Raw genomic sequence first — 21,623 nt, forward strand, 5'->3', positions numbered from 1 at the left:
TGTGGTCTCAGCAACTTGGGTGGCTGAGGTGGGAGGATCGCCTGAGCCCAGGAGTTCAAGGCTGCAGTGAGCTATGATTGTGCACTGCACTCCAGCCTGGGTGAGAGAATGAGACCCTGTCTCATATATATATATATATATCCCTTCTCAAAAGTTTATAAAACATATCATTATGTTAAAGGCTCTGAGAAGTCTTGAAGGAAACAAATATACTGACCTTTGTTGAAATCAGTTTCCTCGAATGTACTTGACGGTAAAGTCTCCCCGTCCCCACTTTTTTGGTCCGTACCTATGAACTTGTAGACATAAGCACACAATGAATGAATAATTTTACAGATGTTGGTGTGGATATTTTCTTTTGCAGACGAGGAAAATGGGGCTCAGGGAGGTGAAGTAACTTATTTGGGAGTCACAGAGTGAGTTACTGGGAGGCCAGAAAGAAGTAGAACAGGAAGCAGAGCCTTTGCAGTGAGATAGACCTGGATTCAAATCCTGACTCCGTGGTTTTCTGACTATGGGATCTTGGATAGTTATTTTTTTCTGAACCTCAATTTTCGTATTTGTAAAATGAGCAATATAATCCCTGTGTCTTGGTGTGGTTATATGGTAAGTTTGTTACGAGTTGGTGGTTAGCTTGAGAGAATCATTTGCAAGTGCAGGCATCCGTTGAACAAGGACAATGTAGGTGCTGGGCTAACTGTGAAATGACTGAGATCTCATAGATGTGGGCCTGGGTTACTTGTGGGATTGACTCTAGACTAAGACCTGGGGCAGTGAGTGCTGCTACTTCAGAAGGAGAAGGAGGTGGGCCAAGGCTGAGAACCAGGCTAATTGGCAGTTCCCCATTAGGAAGTGTGATTGGAAGGCAGAAACAATGCCCTGCCTCCACCCCCTTCTTCCCCACATTACAAGCAAAGCACCTGGGCTAGTAGAGGAGAGTCTGACTCAGCAGATAGTCTGGCCCAGGGAGAGGCAAACATTGTTCATCTTGACTTCTATGTTGGTGAAAACTTGGGATGTCTTTATTCTTTATTTATTTTTAGTTTTTAGTTTTTCTTTCCGGGGGCGTTGCAAGGATGTCTTACATTGTTGCAGAGAAAATAGAATGTTGACTTACATTATTGCTGAGGACATAGAATGATGACTTACATTTTGTTAATTATGTAGCTGTTTGCATGTATCATCAGGTTTCACTCTATTAGACTTTCGAAAACCTATATGTAACCATTCTGGAGTGGAGATTTTAGCCTGAGATGAGGTCGTTGGAGTGTGATCTGCCTTAAAGGCAATTAGAGCTGATATTTGCATAGTGTTTTCTCTACTCCCAAAAGTCCACCCTCTTCTCCCCACCACCTTCAACAGACTCCCATTCAGGCTCAGCTCCCTACCTTTCTGCTTCCAGGCTCCTGTGTGCATGTGTCCTTGAAAGCACTCAAACAGTGAAAGAGTGTGGAAATTCGTCTTCCCAGCCTACGAACATTTAGAGAGAGCAGGAACTCAGCCTCATGCTTCTGCATATCTTCAGCTCCCAGAGCAACCCTTGCTTAGAGTCAATGCTTTGTAAATGGGAGTTGAGTGAATACATGAATGATGAACAAATGATGCTCTGCTCTTCAGGGACAAAACCTTTTTACATCTTCTTCTTATTGAATCCCTATAGAGCATTATTTTTCTTTCAGAGATGGGATCATCATTTGCAGATCATTTTACAGATGAAGGGGAGGAGCCTGACTGATAAATAAAATACCATAATTTGGAATATCTAAATGAGTACTGTCCCCCTTTACAACATGCTGTAGATGGCATTGTCAGAGGTACATTCTCTCACCTTTTCTCAGTGGTCATACTCTGTAATTTTAGAGTAGATTTCACTTTTGAAATCAGCTCCACATCATTTGGAGTGAAGGCTGATGAAAGGATGTGAATAACCAAAAATGGAAGATGCTATTTCAGTTTTGTTTTGTTTTGTTTTGTTTTGTTTTCCAGACAGAGTCTCACTCTGTTAGGCAGGCTGGAGTACAATGGCATGATCTCAGCTCACTGCAACCTCTGCATCCCAGGCACAAACACTCCACCTGCTTCAGCTTCCCAAGTAGCTGGGGCTACAGGCACACGCCACCATGCCTGGCTAATTTTTGTATTTTCTGTAGAGACAGGGTTTCACCATGTTGCCCAGGCTGGTCTTGAACTCCTAGACTCAAGCGATCTGCCTGCCTTTGACTCTCAAAGTGATGGGATTACAGGGGTGAGCCACCATGTCAGTCCTCTTTCAGATTTAAAAGAAAAGTTTTGTGTGACACAAATAGGAAGCAAACCCACAGAGAAATTTCAAACCATGTGAGCAACATAGAATAAGCATGTGGACTTCAGAGGGAGAACATTCTATTGTAAATTCTAGTGCATTGGTTTGAAAAAAAATCTCCGTAATCTAGAATCATACCTTTCAGAGCCTGGTTCAAACAACAAATAAGAGTGATAGATTCAGTCCTTTAAAATGTACTTTCTGTTCTGGCCAGGCCCCCAGTTCAGGCTCCTGGGTTGGCTCCCCTGCAGCTGCTGATAACATCCAGAGCCCTTTCCCGGCATTGTTCTGAATGTCATTGATGTTAAGCAAATGGGAAAGGAAATGTAATTCAAAGCTCACAAAGCTAAGGGGAACTGATTTTCAGGTTTATGTTCAAATCCATGGCACAAACGCATATGCATTTTAACGAACTAGGGATGTGAGGATGGAGTTACTGCCTTTGGATCTCTTCTTTCCTGTTAATGGGAAAACTTTTTTTAATTAATGTTCTTGAAACTTGTTTAACTGCATGAAGAGACTTGTTCCCATGCATGTTTGGTTCAATGCCTTCCTACACTGCAGTGGGAAAAGAAAGTGTAAATAAAGCCCTGGAAAATCAAAAGTCTCATTAATTCTGACTGTATTTAATTTGGCAAACATTTATTAAATGCTTGCATGTTCCAGGCAGTGCAGCGGGAACTGGGTATGGGATGAGGAGTAGGACAGTGTTCATGCCCTAAAGCAGTTTACCGTCTGATGAGACAATTGACAAGTATGCAACTAAATGCTGAAATCAGATGCTAAAACCTTTTTTTTTTTTTTTTAAAGGTAGGAAAGCAGGGGGGAGGATGGGAAAAGAATTCATAGAACAAGTGACATTTTAGTTGAATCTTAAAGGACAGGTGAACTCTTAATTGAGTTAGGAATTGGAGTGGGATGGGTCATGATGAAGCATAAAAGAGAATAAATGAAGACTTGGAAAAGGCAGATGATGCTGGCAGAATGTTGCCTGATGCAGCCTCCCTGATCACTGGTGGGTGCAAGAGAGGAGAAGCATTACTCTTCTCCATTTTCAGGAGAGTAGAGGCATTTGTCCAGAGTGGACGCTGGAACTAGTCTCGGCTCTTACTAAATGTGATTTGATCTTCTCTCAGACCTGATTTCAGGCAGCTGTCCTGCAGAGATTGTGCTCATAAACTTATTCACACTAAGATGACTTTGCAGCAGAAGTCTCTGTAGAATTTTTAAAAAAATATTTATGAGTAAATAATAGTTGTACATATTTATGGGAATGCATGTGAGATTTCGATGTAAGCATACAATGTGTAATGAGCAAATTTGGGTAATTGGGATGCCCATCACCTCAAGCATTTATCACTCTGTGTGTGTGTGTGTGTGTGTGTGTGTGTGTGTGTGTGTGTGTGTGTGTGTGACAAACATTCCAATTCCACTTTTCTGGTTATTTTGAAAAATATAATAAATTTTTTTAGCTGCAATAACCCCATTTTGCTACTGAACACTAGATCTTATTTCTTCCATCTAATTGTATTTTTGTACCCATGGAAGTTTTAATTCCCTACTTTTTCTTATTATATTTACATCATTTTAATGTGATGCCTAGGCTGGAGTGCAGTGCAATTATGGCTCACCGCAGCCTTGACCTCCTAGTCTTAAGCAATCCTTCCACTTCAGCCCCTGATTAGCTGGGACTGCAGGCATGCACCACCAAACCCAGTTAATTTAAAACAATTTTTTTGGTAGAGACAGGGTGTCGCCATGTTGCCCAGGCTGGTCTCTAACTCCTGGCCTCAAGCAATCCTCCTGCCTTGGCCTCCTGAAGTGCTGGGATTACAGGCATGAGCCACAACGCCTGGCCAACACAGTGATTTACTCAGTCATTATCTCTTTTACAGTGGAATTTTATACTTTGAGCAAGAGGTCTTTAAGGAAAATACTTTTGACCAGGGAATGTTGCTGGAGCGCATGAGGTCACAGTGGGTAAGTGAGCATCAGGGGCTCTGACTGGGAAGGGGGCACATTTGGGGACATAGGAAAGGAGGCTATTGAAAAGGCGTGAAAAGGGGTTGAAGGTTTTGCATCTAATCTTGCTATTCACCGGTGAGTTTCATTTTGCTGTGGTCCCTTTATGCATGTGCTACTCTTTGATTTCCGTCCTCTCCCATCTTCCTCTGCTTTTAACTCCACCTACTTTTTCCAGATCCAACACTATCATACATACACCATATGGCATAATGTTATAATTTGGCAAAAACCAGTGATGTGAAATTGAACTCTCCCTTCTACCTCCTTTTCCTATCCTCTTCCTTCTGTTGCTAGTTAATATACTTCATGGTTATGTGGGAGGCTCACACAGCTGGTAGCCTGTTGAAGGAGCTGTAAAATGATGGAAGATGCCACTTTAGAAATAAACACATTGATCCTGCAAAATGCCTGAGCTCAAATCAACTGTGTGAGGGAAATCCAGCAGAGACCTGAAATAGATGAGTCCATTGTGATTGTGTTATTTGGCATTAAAGCAGATCTTTTACACCATATGTCATACATCCGGTATCTCCAAGGCATGAAGTATGCTACTGAAGAGCATTTTTAAAATAACAGAGCTTTATCATGTTTCAGATAGAATTAACACTTTTCCATTTGCATTTTTATAAAACATGATTACTCTCTTGCCTTCATTTTGTCTTAGAGTATTATGGAAAGAATACAGGAACAACCTTTAAGCACATTTTTTTTTCTTTGTTTTAATCCAAAGCAAGCTTACAGAAAAGTTGAAAATAAAGTACAAATAATTTATTTTTCCTCAACCATTTGAGAGTGAATTGCTGACATAATGCTTCATCAGCCTTTTGATACTTGTAGGCTCAACTATGTCCCTCCAAAATTCATATGTTGAAGCCCTAACCCTCTATTTCAGAATATGACTGTATTTGTAGATTGGGTCTTTAAAAAGACAATTAAGTTAAAATGAGGCCATTTGGGTGGGCCCTAATCCAATGTGCTGGTATCCTTGTAAGAAGAGGAGATTAGAATATAGACACATACAGAAGAAAGATGATGAGAAGACACAGGGAGAAGACAGCCATCTGCAAGCCAAGAAGAAAGGCCTTAGGAGAAACCAACCCTGCCAGAACCTTGATCTTGGATTTCTAGCCTTCATAACTTAAGAAGATACATTTCTGTTGTTTAAGTGACCCAGTCTGTGATATTTCGTTACAGCAGCCCAAGCTAACTAATACAATAGAGTACAGTACAGTATTCCCTCTTTATCTGCAGGAGAGGTGTTCCAAGACCCCCAGTGGATGCCTGAAATCACAGATAGTACTAAACCCTATGTATACTATGCATGAATTTCTTTTTCCTTCTTCCCAATCTCATGGATAGAAGATATGTTTTTACCATAGATCTTAGCAACTTCAGCATATTATTTTTTATTTCCTTATAAGTCAAGAACTTTTACTCTTTCATGGAAAAGAAGCAGTTTTGTGGCTTCTCTTTCGCATATCCAAATTGCCTGCATCACTACTCTTGTGCTTTGGGGACATTATTAAGTACAAAGGTGACTTGAACCCAAGCAATGGGATACTGTGACAGTTGATAACCAAGGTGGCTCCTAAGAGACTCATGGATGGGGCTCATCTGTAGCGTGGATTTGCTGGACAAAGGGGAGATTCACATCCTGAGGAAGATGGAACTGCATGGTGCACGATTTCATCATGCTACTCATGATGGTGTGCTATTTAAAACTTATAAATTGTTTATTTCTGGAATTTTCCATTTAACATTTTCTGACCGCTGTTGACCATGGGTAACTGAAACCATGGAAAGTGAAACCAAGGTAAAGGGGGACTACTGTATCTAAGTGGACATTTCCTACAAACAAGGACATTGCCTTCAATAATTATTTGGCTGTTCCTGAATCATAACCTTTAGAATAAACTGGTAATAGTTAGCAAAATGTTTCCTTGAATTCTGTGCACTTTTATAGCAAATTATCAAACCAAAGGAGGGGATCATGGGAACTCCCATTATGTAACCAACTCTGCCAGAAGTGCAGGTGTTAACCTCGGACTTGTGACTAGCATCTGAAGTGGGAGCAGTCTTGTGGGACTGAGCCCTGCAACTTGCAGGATTTGATGCTGTCTTAGTCTATTTTGTGTTGCCATTGTGAAAGAAAAACAGGATCTTGGAACCCCAGCTCACTATGCCAAAGGGTCAGTTAAGCTTGAAAACTGAATTATGCAACAAACAAACAACAAACAAACAGAAAACAACAAAAAAACTTGCCTTTCTGTTTGTTCCTAAACTATCTATCTAGCTGCGATGATGAAAGGCCACATAGCTCCCCAGGTAGTGCTTTCACAAATTACTTACAAGGAAATTCCTTGTGGGCCCTCAAATCTTTTAGTTAACTAATCCTAAAACAGAGTTCTGTTGAATCTCATCCTGACAATATAAATTAATAGCTTATATTCACAGGTATAGGACAAGGACAAGACTGGAGCCATCCCTCCACCCACCCCATGACAAATGCATAATTGACTGCTTCCTCTACTTTATGTTTATCTTATGTAAAATGTAGATTTACTGAGCATGAGATGAATGCATAATTGACTGTTCCTCTACTCTATCTTATGTAAAATGTAGATTTATTGAGCATGAGGTGAATGCATAATTGACGGTTCCTCTACCTCCTCTTTTCACATGTAAAATGTAGATTCAGTGAGCACTAATCAATGCCTCCCCAGAATGTAACTACCTGCCTCATTGCTTACCTTCCCTCCTTTATTTCTTTCCTCCTTTACCTCTTGTTGCTCATTCCCCTTTAAATATTGAAGTCCTCAAATCTCTCAGAAAAGTCACAGATCACAGACGCTCCTGTGATTCGTGGTCACTGCCCCTGCGCCCTACAACCCAGATACATCCTCAACTTTGGCAAAATAAACCTCTAAATTGATTGAGACTTGCCTCAGTCTTTTTTCGAGGTTGGGCATCTGCATCTGGTGAGGGCCTTTGGCTGCTTCCACTCACAGAGAAGGTGAAGGGGAGCCGGCGTATGCAGAGATCACATGGTGAGAGAGGAAGCAGGAGAGAGGCAGAAGGTGCCCGGCTCTCTTTAACAACCAGCTCTCACAGAACTAACAGAGTAAAAACTCACCTACTCCCCACCCCCAGGAAAGGCTGTGATCTATTTATGGGGACGAACTGAACATCTCCTAATATACCAATCACCACCATATTTGGGATCAAATTTCAACATGAGTTTTGGTGGGGACGGATAAACCACAGCAAATGTTAACCCAGAAAATTAGTGTCCAAATTGAAGGGCACCCAGTTGGTGTCTCCGCTGAAAATTGGAGAATTGCTTGGTGTGGGAAAAGACCTATCTATTTGTTGTCAGAAGTGTTGAGGATAGAGAAAAATGGAATTGTTTTTTCTTTCCTTTTAGGCACCCTATGCTAAACATGCATGCACTTCTTGCCTGCTGGGCTCTGAATTCTGCTCTGGTGCCCCCATCCCCACACCCACTTTGTCCCACCTACCTTACTCTGCCCCCCCTAATGGCTTTAGGACTAAATTGTTTCAGGATAGGAAGAGAAAGGGAAAAAGGAAGAAGAGAAAAAAAATCACTTATAAACTCACTCACCTAAAGCAACTACTTTCATTTTAGTTCACTGCCAGTCTTGACCTAGCATATATACAGACAGTCCCCAACTTACAATGGTTCAACTTACTTTTTTTTTTTTTTTACTGTACAATGGTGCAAAAATGAGGCACATTCAGTAGAAACCACACTTTTTGAATTTTGGTCTTTTCCCAGGCAAGTGATATATGGAATGATACTCTCTTGTGATGCTGAGCCAAATCATCTGACACAAAGTCTATTTTTTAATAAAGTGTTGACTATCTCATGTAATTTATTGGATACTGTACTTAAAGTGTTCTGAGCATGTTTAAGTAGGGTAGGTGATATGGCTTGACTGTGTCACCATGCAAATCTCATCTTGAATTGTGACTCCCACAATTCCCATGTGCTGTGGGAGGAACCCAGTGGGAGGTGATTTAATTATGGGAGCGGGTCTTTCCTGCATTGTTCTCATGATAGTGAACGAGTCTCACGAGATCTCATGGTTTTAAAAATGGGAGTTTCGCTGCACAAACTCGAGCTCTCTCTTTGCCTGCCACCATCCATGTAATATGTGACTTCCTTCTCCTTGCCTTCTGCCATTATTGTGAGACCTCCACAGCCATGTGTAGTGTAAGTCCGTTAAACCTCTTTTTCTTTCCAGTCTAGAGTATGTCTTTATCAGCAGCATGAAAACAGACTAATACAGTAAATTGGTACCAGATGAGTAGGGTGCTGCTGAAAGATACCCAAAAATGTGGAAGTGACTTTGGAACTGGGTAACAGGCAGAGGTTGGAACAGTTTAGAGGGTTTAGAGGGCTCAGAAGAAGACAGGAAAATGTGGGAAAGTTCGGAATTTCCAAGAGACTTGTTGAATGGCTTTGACAAAAATACTGATAATGATATGAATGATAAGGTCCAGGTTGAGGTGGTCTCAGGTGGAGATGAGGAACTTGTTGAGAACTGGAGCAAAGGTGACTCTTATGTTTTAACCAAGAGACTGGCAGCATTTTGCCCCTGCCCTAGAGATTTGTGAAACTTTAAATTTGAGAAAGATGATTTAGGGTATCTGGCAGAAGAAATTTCTAAGCAGCAAAGCATTCAAAAGATGACTTGGGTGCTGCTAAGAGCATTCAGTTTTAAAAGAGAAACAGAGCATAAAAGTTTGGAAAATTTGCAGCTCTACAATGTGATAGAAAAGAAAATCCCATTTTCTGAGGAGAAATTCAAGCTGGCTGCATAAATTTGCATAAATAATGAGGAGCTGAATGTTAAGCCAAGATAATGGGGAAAATGTCTCCAATGTCAGAGGTTTTCATGGCAGCCCCTCCCATCACAGGCCCAGAGGCCTAGGAGGAAAATATGGTTTTGTGGGTCAGGCTCAGGGTCCCCATGCTATGTGCAGTCTAGGGACTTGGTGGTCTGCATCCCAGCCACTCCAGCTGTTACTAAAAATGGCCGAGGTGCAGCTCAGGCCACAGCTTCAGAGGGTACAAGCCTCAAGCCTTGGCAGCTTCCACGTTATGTTGAGCCTGTGGGTTCACAGAAGTCAATAATTGAGGTTTGGGAACCTCTGCCTAGATTTCAGAGGATGTATGGAAATGCCTGGATATCCAGGCAGAAGTCTGTTGCAGGGGTGGGGCTCTTATGGAGAACCTCTGCTAGGGTTGTGCTGAAGGGAAATGTGGGGTTGGAACGCCCACACAGAGTCCCTAATGGGGCACTGCCTAGTGGAGCTATGAGAAGAAGGCCATAGTCCTCCAGTCTCCAGAATGATAGATCCACTGACAGCTTGCACTGTGTGCTAGGAAAAGCTGCAGCTGCAGGAAAAACTGCAGACACTCAACACCAGCTCATGAAAGCAGATGAGAGGGAGGCTGTACTCTGCAAAGCTACAGGGGCCAAGCTGCCCAAGACCATGGGAACCCACCTCTTGCATCTATGTGACTTGGATGCAAGACCTGGAGTCAAAGGAAGTAATTTTGGACCTTTAAGATTTGACTGCCCTGCTGGATTTCAGACTTGCTTGGGGCCTGTAGTCCCTTTGTTTTGACCAATTTCTCCCCTCTGGAACATGCCTGTAACCCCATTGTATCTAGGAAGTAACTAACTTGCTTTTGATTTTTACAGGCTGATTATCGCTTGGTTGTGTCCCCACTCAAATCTCATCTTCAATTGTACTTCCGTAATTTCCACATGTAGTGGGAGGGACGTGGTGGGAGATAATTTGAATCATGGGAGTGGTTTCCTCCATACTGTTCTCATGGTAGTGAAGAATTTTCATGAGATCTGATGGTTTTATTAGGGGTTTCTGCTTTTGCATCTTCCTCATTTTCTCTTGTTGCCACCATGTAAGAAGTGCCTTTTGCTGGGTGCCGTGGCTCAAGCCTGTAATCCCAGCACTTTGGGAGGCTGAGACAGGTGGATCACGAGGTCAGGAGACCGAGACCATCCTGGCAAACATGGTGAAACCCCATCTCTACTAAAAAATACAAAAAACTAGCCGGGCGAGGTGGCCGGCGCCTGTAGTCCCAGCTACTCAGGAGGCTGAGGCAGGAGAATGGCGTAAACCCAGGAGGCCAAGCTCGCAGTGGGCTGAGATCCAGCCACTGCACTCTGGGCGACAGAGTGAGACTCCGTCTCAAAAAAAAAAAAAAAAAAAAGAAGTGCCTTTTGCCACCCACCAGGATTCTGAGGCCTCCCCAGCCATGTGGAACTGTAAGTCCAATTAAACCTCTTTTTCTTCCCAGTCTCAGGTTTGTCTTTATCAGCAGCATGAAAACGGACTAGTACACAGGCTCATAAGTGGAAGGGACTTACTTTGTCTCAGATGAGGTGTTGAATTGTGGACTTTTGAGTTAATGCTAAAATGAGTTGCGACTTTGGGGGACTGTTTGGAAGGCATGATTAGTTTTGAAATGTGAGGACATGAGATTTGGGAGGGGCCATGGGTAGAATGATATGGTTTGGCTGTGTCCCCACCCAAATATCATCCTGAATTGTAACTCCCACAATTTCCACATGTCATGGGAGGAGCCCAGTGGGAGGTGATTGAATTATGGGGGCAGGTCTTTCCTGTGCTGCTCGTATGATAGTGAATGAGTCTCATGAGAACTGATGGTTTTAAAACAGGAGTTGCCTTGCACAAGCTCTCTCTTTGCCTGCCACCATCCATGTAAGATGTGACTTGCTCCTTCTTGCCTTTTGCCATGATCATGAGGCCTCCCCAGCCTTGTGGAACTGTAACTCTGTTAAACTCTTTTTCTTTCCAGTCTTGGGTATGTCTTTATCAGCAGTGTGAAAATGGACTGATACAGTATACTAATGCAATATTCACTAGAATGGCTAAAATGTAATAGTTTGACCACACCGAATGTTGGCAAAGGATATGGAAGAACTGGAACTCTGTACTGCTGATAGGAATGTAAAATGATGCAATTGTTTTGAAAACATTTGAAACATTAAACACATTCCTCTCATATGACCTAGACATTCCACTTGTAGGTATTTCCCCAAGAAAAAAAGAAATCATATGTCCACACAAAGACTTGTACATGAATATTAATGTCATCTTTATTTGTAATTGCCTAAAACTGGAAACAACAAGCAAATGTCCATCAGCAGGTAAGTGGATATGCTATGATACACACATGATACTACACAGCAATAAAAAGGAATGAAGTACTGCTACATGAAGCAACATGGATGAATCTCAAAATAATTATGCTGAGAAGACAGGTAAAAAGACAGACAAAAAAAATTATACATACTGTATGATTCCATCACTAAAAAAGTCCTAGAAAATGCAAACTAATTGGTCAGAAGGCAAATTAATGGTTACCTTGGGTCAGGGGCTGGTGCCAGAGAGGGATGGATGACAAAGAGACATAAGAAAGTTTTGGGGATGATGAATATGTTGATTATTTTGATTGTGGTGATATTCTTAAAAATGTGTGTGTGTGTGTGTGTGTGTGTGTATATATATATACATATATATATGTCAAAACTCATCCAAGAACATGCTTTAAATATGTGCAGCTGATTGTGTATCAATTGTACCTCACTAAAGCTAACAAAGTAAATAAACAAATAAATGAACATAGTAACCTATATACTGTTTTTACACACTATATACTGTTTTTACACACTAGGAATAACCAGTTAGAAAACATAAAGGAAAAAATGTCTTATTCACCATGCCTATACAAAATGCAAAACGATTTATAATAAATGTAATAATCAGTGTGGTAGAGATTGCCTGGAAAAGCCCATGCAAGTCTTTGTGAAACCACTTTTGCAAAAACTATGGCAGTGAGAGAAGCCTAGCATGACTGACTCCATCTTGCTTCTGGCTGCACAGGCTGGCTCTCCCTGGTCATTCCTGGGCATAAGCCAAGTTAACCGTGGGAGGAATTTAGTTTACAGTTTAACTTGAAAGCAACGATGATAATAGTTTCTCCCTAAAACTAACCCCCTCCTTGCTCAGGGACTGAAGCTGCCTGTATAAAACTAATGAAAGCCCACAAGATTAGGATTACTGGGGAGATGAATTCTGTTAAAATGTAGGCATAGTTTTTATAATCCCTTACTGCTAAGGAGTTAAGTGGCTAGAGGTTACAAGATTTGTGACTTCCCAAAGTGTTCTTGTAGTGTCAGTTCTTATAACATCAGTATTGTAGAACCTAATATTGGTCTTTTGAGATGTTTTTCAGACTTTTGGTTTCTGGTAACCAACTGGTCCCACCTGGACCTGTGAATCATGACTCAACCGGTCCCAAGGCCTCCATCCAGAGGCACAATCAGTGCACAAGGACCCTTTTCAGCACCCCTATGATTTCATCCCCAGCCAGTTAGTGGCACTCATTCCCTAGCCCCCTGCCCACCAAATTATCCATAAATATCCTAGCCTCTGAGTTCTCTGGGAGGCTGATTTGAGTAATCGTAAAATTCCTGTCCTTCCACTTGGCTGGCCTTGCTTTAATTATACTTCTTCTGTACTGCAATACCACAGTCTTAGCGAATTGGTTTTGTCTGTTCAGTGGGAAAGAGGAACCCATCAGGGGATTGCATTTGTAACAATTTGAATTTTTGAAAATCTTCAGAAAAAAAAAACAGATTTGAATAAATAAGAAGACACAATATACTCATGACTATACTCATGAAGAGGGTGTAGTGGATGCTGTGATGTGCCACTGAGATTCCCCACTTGGAACGAGACCAAGGCACTCATTCCCTTTGCTGCTGAGAGTGTTGGCTGCCAATGGCTCATAGCTCAGTTGTTCTCCAGGAATCTCCCTCAATGAAAGCCACCTCTTTTAAGCTTAAGGCCTCTTCTTGCTGGGTAGTTCACCTCTAGTGAGACTGGTCAATGGGGGGAAGGAAGTTTTACAAAGGTCTGGTCCCCTTGCCTCAGTTTGGGACTACTGTGAAGTTCCATTTTAGCACCAGAACTCTATCTCCATGGGATCAACTGCTTTGTTGTGACTTCATTACACTTCAGTGCTTCCTCTGCCTGATCCCACCTCCTTACTCCCAACGGTTCTTCCTAATAAATCTACTTATACAAATCTCCTTCTGAGTAGGCTTCCCAGAGAACTTGAGCTACAACAAAGGATAAGGGTGTCAATTATACCCAAGTCAATTTAATGCAAATTCTCATCAGAAAAACAGTGAAATAATTTTATTAAGTGAAAATAGCTAAGAAATTGAGGGTAGGGGCAGGATAAGAAAAACAAAATTGTACTTCAAAGACCAGAAATTGAATTTTGTTATGAAGCTATGGTAATTTAAACAGCACATTAATGGTACGATAATAGAAAAACAGTCAATGAAACAGAAGAGAAAACACTATATTCACTATAAATAACCTCCAAGAGGACATTATCTTTCTGGAATTTTCTCTCTACTCCCATGACTCTTTGAATCCTGTCTCTTCCCTAAGGATATCGATTCCTTGGAACTGTTTTATTTTTATTTATTTATTTTTCTTTTGAGACTGGGTCTCACTCTGACATTCAGGCTGGAATGCAGTGGTGCAGTCTCAGCTTACTGCAACCTCTGTCTCCCAGGCTCAAATGTTTTTCCCACCTCAGCCTCCCAAGTAGCTGGAACTACAGGCTTACGCCACCATACCTGGCTGATTTTTCTATTTTTTGTAGAGACAGGACTTCACTGTGTTGACCAGGCTGGTCTCAAACCCCTGGGCTCAAGTAATCCTCCCACCTTGGCCTCCCAAAGTGCTAGAATTACAGGCAGAGTCACCATACCTGGCCTCCTTAGAACTATTTTTAATGGAAGCTACTTATTCTCTCATATGGACACCAGTGGTGGTATTTGCATTCCCCCAACTCCCTAATAATTTTATCAGGACATTATTTTTACCTCCTGATACTAAATCACTTTTTTTTTGTAGGTTCCAGCTATTTTATTACTCCTCCTTTTAGGTTTCTCATTAATATTCTACCAAAGTGAGCATTGTACTTTTACATCCATTGAGCACTTTAACACCTGGTTGAGTCTTTCTTCCCACCTTAGCATCTGCTACAATCTTAAGTAAATTTAATATCTGCGTAGACAACACAACAAATACCCTAACCTGTTAATGCTTTAGCTCAATGGCAATGAACTCCAACTTTCTTCTCCCTGAAACCTATGCCCATGGTCATAGTGGCCCCTTCATCATGAGGAATGGCTCTGTTTCTAAAACCTTAAACTCCAACACATCCATGACCACAGTCTCCTTCCTTCCTCTTTTTCCACAACTTTTCTTCTTTTAAGTATATACCAAAAAGTATCTGAGCAGGTCTCAATCAATTTAGAGGTTTATTTTGTCAAGTTTGAGGAGGTCCCAAAACATGTGCCCAAGGTTGTTGGGTTACAGCTTGGTTTTATACTTTTAAATGAGACAGAAATTCCAATGCAAGATACAAATCAATACTTGCAAGGTATACATTGGTTTGGAACATCTCAAAATGGAGGGGAATGTGGGCTTCCAAGTCATAGGTAGATTCAAAGATTTCCTGATTGGCAAATGGATGAAAGAGTTAAGCTCTGCCTGAAAAGTTGAGTTCAGCATCAAGAAATGCTTGTGTTTATTTATTTATTTTTTGAGACGGAGTCTTGCTGTGTCACCCAGGCTGGAGTGCAGTGGCACGATCTTGGCTCACTGCAACCTCCACCTCCCGGGTTCAAGCAATTATCATGCCTCATCCTCCCAAGTAGCTGGGATTATAGGCATGTGCCACCACACCTGGCTAATTTTTGTATTTTTAGTAAAGATGGAGTTTCACCATGTTGGCCAGGCCAGTCTCGAACTCCTGGCCTCAAGTGAATCACCCACTTCGACATCCCAAACTTCTGGGATAACGGGCTTGAGCCACTGTGCCTGGCCAGAAATGCTTGAGTTTAGATAAGGGGGTTGTGGAAGCCAAGGTTCTTGTCATGTACATGAAGCATCCAGGTAGCAGGCTTCAGAGAGAATGAATGGTGAATGTTTATTATCAGACCCTAAAAAATGTAGACTCTCTGGGAAAAGACCTATTAAGAGGAGATTCTCTACAGAATACAAATTTCCCTCACAAGAGACAGCTTTGTGGGGCCATTTCAGAATATGTCAAAGAAATATATTTTGAGGTAAAATACTTTGATTCCTTCAGGGCCTGTTATCTGTCATGTGTTGAACCTTGCATTTAATTGGGGTCTCTCAAGCCTACCTGAAGTTTCTTTCTTTCCTTTTGAACTTGAACCCATGTGGTTTACAAAGGCCTGATCCCTATCTATTTGGGACAACTATGAAGTTTCATCCCAGCTTCAGAACTCCCGTTATCAGACAGGAATGACACAGCATCGTCACAGGAGAATAAAGACTCCAGATAGCAGTTTCACATGACTAGAGGCTATGGGCTTAAGACCCTGAAACACCCGTGTGGCCCAAGCAGGCTAAGACCAACTGGACCCAACATGGTGCTGGATTCAACCTAGGTTTCACTTGGATCCTCATTATATGCTCATTAACATACTCAATTACACACCCACCAGTGCCAGGATAGTTTTGGGAACACCCATATTTGGTGTAAAAATTCATGGCACCACAGTTCCAAGAAATCTCCATCTTTTTCCAGGAATTTTCATGACTATTCCATACCTTGGTTAAAGAAACCCATAAAAGTAGCAGTCCCAAACTCCATTATGTGTGACTCTCTCTTGAGTATGCCTGTACTCCTCTTTCTTGAGGATGTACTTTTCACTTTGCAATAAATTTCCATACTTCCACTATTTTCTGACTTTTCTTTGACTTGCTTCTCATGATGGTGTCAAGAGCCTGGACACTGGCTGGGGTTGAAGTCCCACCAGCGTTTGGGGGCCTACCCTGGTATTGCCTCGACTCATAGACTCTACTCTCAATTCCTTCCAGCCCATGCTCTGCAATGCTGCCAGAGGAGCCTGTCTAAATGATGGTTTTCATCAAGTTATTCATCTGTTAAGGCATTTCCTTATCACCCTCATCATGAAGCCTAAACTCACTGGTCTGGCACACAAGGCTCGCCATGGTCAGACTCCAGACTTCCCCTCTGACTTCTCTTCTCACTCCTGTGTTCCCATCACGATGACACGCATAATGGTTTATCCCCTCATGAGTTGCATGTCCTGCGCCTCCACCTGGGAGACCTCCCCACACTCATCTTACCTCTTTGCAGACCTGCTTCCCCAGCCAGCACTGATTACTCCTCCCTGAAAATCTCCATTGTCGCTCATACGTATCTAAGGCACTCGACGCTCTGTGTGGAAACTATTTCAGTGTTAGAGTTGCCTACCAGACTGTTAACATGTCACGTTCAGGGAGTCGAGAGTGGCATCTTCGAAATTACATCACTGCACCTATCACACAGTATGTGACACAAGGCATATATTAGGCAAACAGCTTGGCTGAAACCGAGGAAGAATGCAAGGAAGAAGGCTTTGGGCTTGGATTCCAACAACCTGAATCCCAGTCCTAGCTCCATTACTTACCTGTTAAGTGACTGAAGGTGGTGATTTTCTTCATCTGTCTGTCTTTCTTTTTTTTTTTTTTTTTGAGATGGAGTTTCACTCTGTTGCCCAGGCTGGAGGACAGTGGTACAATTTCAGCTCACTGCAACTTCCAACTCCTGGGTTCAAGTGATTCTCCTGCCTCAGCCTCTTGAGTAGCTCGGATTACATGCATGTGCCACAATGCCTGGCTAATTTTTTTTGCATTTTTAGTAGAGACAGGGTTTCACCATGTTGGCCAGGTTGATCTCAAACTCCTGACCTCAAGGGATCCACCCGCCTTGGCCTTCCAAAGTGCTGGGGAACCATGAACAGGCATGAACCACCCCACCTGACCAATCTTTCTGATACATATTTACTTCCACCTGGAAATAGACATAGTAATAGCTACTCTACAGGGTGACTTTAAGGAGAAAACGAGAGAACAATGTGAAATGCACAAGATAGTTCCTGATATACAATGAGTCCTCTGTAACTTTCAGGTTTCCTTCTTGTCTTTCTTTCCTCCTTACCTTGTCTTCTTCCCCTGCCCATCATTTGCTGTTTTTCCTGTTGGTTCTCATCTTCTCCTCATGTGTTTGGAACAGCAACAGGAAGAAATAAAACTGACTTTGAGCCTAACCATTACCAGCTTCAAAGTATTGTAACTCCCAGCCCGTGACTCAGCCAGGGCTCACCTCATTGTTGCTCCACCTTAATAAATAGTTGACCTTTTAGCTCATCTAACAAGGAAAGGTTGCTAGAAACAAACTAAATGTACTCATCTGGGTGTGTCCTAGAGTCTCCCTAATGAGGAACCTCCAAGAGTCTAAGCACTTCACTTAGCAAGCCTTGGGGGGAAAGAAGCTGTGGAATTTCTATAACCAAAACCAACTCTATCCTCAAAAATACACTCAACACTGATGTGGGCATTGAAATACAGACACTACTTAACATCATTTAATTTGTACCAATGGAACATAAAGGGAGTTTCACATTATTCCAGTGATTCAGAAAAGAAAATGGGTTGGATACAGAGAAATCGCCAATTTGTAAATTTCAACCAGATCTAAGCTTATGCCAGTTTCCTGGATGCTTATTTTGCCTAAGAACATGATTTAAAGCATCAACCTGTAGATTATATCCTTACATGCAGACAAGAATGACACTAAAGGCTTAACATGGAAGAAAGAAGAAGCAAGAAAGACAGTAACTAGAAGTGACCTAGAATAGTAAAGCACAAAAGAAATTTAAGGAAACAAAAGGGTAGGAGAGACTCATCAGTAATTATAGCAATTCCATAGGGAGTATAATCCAATTTCCATTTGACATACTAGAAAACTGAGGCTCAGAGAGATTATTAAATAACATATCCAAAGTCACACAGGGAGACATCAGTCACATCAAGGTTCCAAACCAGGTCTGTCCAAGTCCAAACCCCATGTCATTTCTAGTCTTTCAGGTGGTCTCAAAGAAAGCATAGTAAACACATATAAAATGAATACACCAGGTTGACTAGGGTTTATTTAGCTTTATTCATCATCATCTGGCAGATAAATATTTTAGAACATTCAAAACCATTAGGAGAAGACTCCAGCGTGTAAGGAGCTTGGAAGTCATCACTCCTAACAAGTAAAAAGCTGAACAAACTACAGTTCAACAGCTCTTCTTGGGTCCATCAGAGGATTAAGGTCACAGCTCAAACTGCTTGGAGAAACAGACATGCAGGTACAGAGAACCACAGCTTACTCCAGGGGAAACCCATGAGCAGAAACTTCTGCAGAAACAAGTAGAGAAACCTGAAGTGTAAATAACGAATTGCTGGAGACTCAGAGTGGACAAGTTGAGAGTAAAAAGCTTCAGGGGGGTGCCCAGTCTTAGAAGGGAGCACTCCCACTTTTGTGAGTTTTACCTCCAGTGGCTCTAAGGGGTTCTCAGAGTGAAGCTCAAAGGAAAAAAAATCCCCTCGTGCTTCCAGAAGGGGGAAGAGAAAAGAAACCATGGTGAAATATGTCAGAGCACTCTGTTCTTCACAAGGTCTGACCTCAGGAGAACCTCTTGCACCAGAGCCTATGACCCCGGAAAGGGAAATACCCAATTCTAGCTCCCTCTAGCCATCCTGTTCCTCCTAAGGAGGGAAAAGTGAGAAGCACACTTAAAGTGCACAGTCCAGAGACACAAGCTTACTAAAAGACTGAGACCTGTTCATGGGACTATAGAGCGCTTCCCCTCCCTCCACATCTTACCACCATATCACTAAAGGTCGATTTACAGCAGCTTTTTTTTTTTTTTAACCCAGTATAGCACATCCACTTTCAACAAAAAATTGCAAGGCATATGAAAAGGCAAAAACAAAACAAAAAACCAACAAAAAACCCCTCCCCACAGTTTGAGTATACAGAATAAGCATCAGAACCAGACTTAGGTATAACAAGGTTGGCATTATCTGACCAGCAATTTAAAATAATAATGATTAATATATTAAAAGTAGACAGTACGTAAGCCACACCCTGGCATGTAAAGCTCTTTGTGAGAAGGTAATAATGCTTTGCATGTCACATTTTAGCTTATAGCTAGGTAATACCAATATACATACACACTTGGGAAAAGTAAGCAAGGAAAGAAAATGTGGCTGGGTGTGGTGGCTCACGCCTATAATCCCAGCACTTTGGGAGGCTGAGGCAGGAAGATTTCTTGAGCCCAGGAGTTCGAGTCCAGCCTGGGCAAAATAGTGAGATCCCTGTCTGTACAAAAAAAAAATTAATTAGCTGGGCATGGTGGCACATGCCTATAATCCCTGCTACATGGGAAGCTGAGGTGGGAGGATCACATGAGCCTGGGAGGTCAAGGCTGCAGTGAACTGTGAGTGTGCCAATGCACTCCAGCCTGGGTGACAAAGCAAAACCCTGCCTTAAGAAAAGAAAAAAGAAAGAAAGAAAAGGAAATGCACTGGGTGGGAGGCTGGCACAGGAGGAGGCAGAAGTAATTTGAAGGGATGCTATAGGGCAGTGTGCCATATGACTTTGAGTTTACCTGTGTATTACATAGACATATACCTTGATAGGGCTCCCACATAGACGTTGATTGAGATACCTCTGGGCTCCGTCTAAGGATGGACCTGGTGTTGTGGGTTTGGTATCAATAGCTGCAGTTTCCCTACCAGGCTAATATGTGGCATGACTTGGGGCATTATTTCTGGAAGTTCAGCTTCAAATCTTCTTTATTTTAAGAATGTCCAAAATACTGTAAGGTACCTAAAATCCTCTAATAAATTTGTTTTCTTCCTAACAAATAACGTTGGCCTTGCTGAGAACCAAAGCCAAGATATTGTATATTTCTTAAAAGCTTATTTAGAAATATAGAGGCAACTGTTAGGGAAACAGTGGTTAAAAGAGTTCAGAGTGGCTGCTTCAGAGAAGCAGCAGTCAAGAATAAGGAAGGATGGACATAGTTGACATTTTTTGTTAAAAACCTGGTAGTACGGCTGGGTGCGGTGGCTCATGCCTGTAATTCCAGCACTTTCAGATGCTGAGACAGGTGGATCACCTGAGGTCAGGAGTTCGAGACCAGCTTAGCCACCATGGCGAAACCCCATCTCTACAAAGACTACAAAACTTAGCCAGGCATGGTGGCACGCGCCTGTAATCCCAGCTACTTGGGATGCTGAGGTAGGAGAATTGCTTGAACCTGGGAGGTGGAGGTTGTAGAGAGCCAAGGTCACACCAATGCATTCCAGCCTGGGCAACAGAGTGAGACTCTGTCTCAAAGAAACAAAACAAAACAAAAAAGAAACAAAAAACATGGTAGTACTAGATGACTTTTTATCTCATATATATATATAAATATTTATATATATATAAAATATATATTTTTCTAATAAAATAAAAAAGGTTTATGGGAACCATTAAAAGAGCATCATTCACATGAACAAACTCTCAGGCTAGTAAATGCAGAGGAAGATGTTTGATAATGCAGTACAGCAAGTGGTATAGAGTCCTGGCTTCTACATGGTGAAGATGTCCTTTGAAGGTCCTGGTCCCTCAATCCAATTAGGTTCTCCCTGAACTGGAATATGCTTCCATTCCATCCCACCCATCCCGAGCAACATCCAGCCCTCCTCATCCACCACAGAGCAGAACAGAGAGATGAGTCCATGTTAACTCTGGCTGCATGGAGACAAAGCAGGCAGTGACTGTGTTGTGAGAACTTTACCATTAGGATTTAGAGCAATGATGCCAGGAAATGAAGGTGAAGGACAAAGGAGACGCTGTGTGGGCAATGCAAAACCAGGGGCACCGGACAGGGTCTGAGTGGGACTAAGAAGACAGGGAACTTCCTCTGCCATGTTTGGCTAAGGAATTTCCCTAATGTCCCAGAGAGAAGGGATGGGAAGTTCACAATAAAACTAGACTGTGATTACTCTTTTTACAGTTGAGGAAACTGAGGCTTAAAAATGTTAAACCACCTGCCCAGATCAATCCAATTGTTGAAGAAAAAAACAAACACACCTCAAATACTGCTGTCAGCATGGTCATTTGGAAACCAGCATGCCTATTCGGATTCAACAAGCATTTATTGAGCACCTACTAGGTGCTAGAACCTCTGGTAAGTGTTTGTGCATGTAGCCAAGAGGCATAAGAGCATTCATATCCTACAGCCTCAAAATCCTTCTCCTAGGCATCATCCAA

At 42.0% G+C, this 21,623-nt stretch overlaps 1 long non-coding RNA gene across 1 annotated transcript in view; it reads left to right on the forward strand.

Moving 5' to 3' along the window:
• Nucleotides 1-21,399, forward strand: part of LOC139355695 (uncharacterized) — a 46,403-nt gene extending 25,004 nt beyond the window's left edge. Inside the window, exon 3 of the long non-coding RNA XR_011606557.1 lies at nt 21,367-21,399. This is a non-coding gene — a long non-coding RNA (uncharacterized lncRNA). The remainder of the gene's footprint in view (nt 1-21,366) is intronic.
• Nucleotides 21,400-21,623: the final 224 nt, after the last annotated feature.

The sequence above is a fragment of the Macaca nemestrina genome, chromosome 8, assembly GCF_043159975.1.
Source record: "Macaca nemestrina isolate mMacNem1 chromosome 8, mMacNem.hap1, whole genome shotgun sequence".
Taxonomy (NCBI): domain Eukaryota; kingdom Metazoa; phylum Chordata; class Mammalia; order Primates; family Cercopithecidae; genus Macaca; species Macaca nemestrina.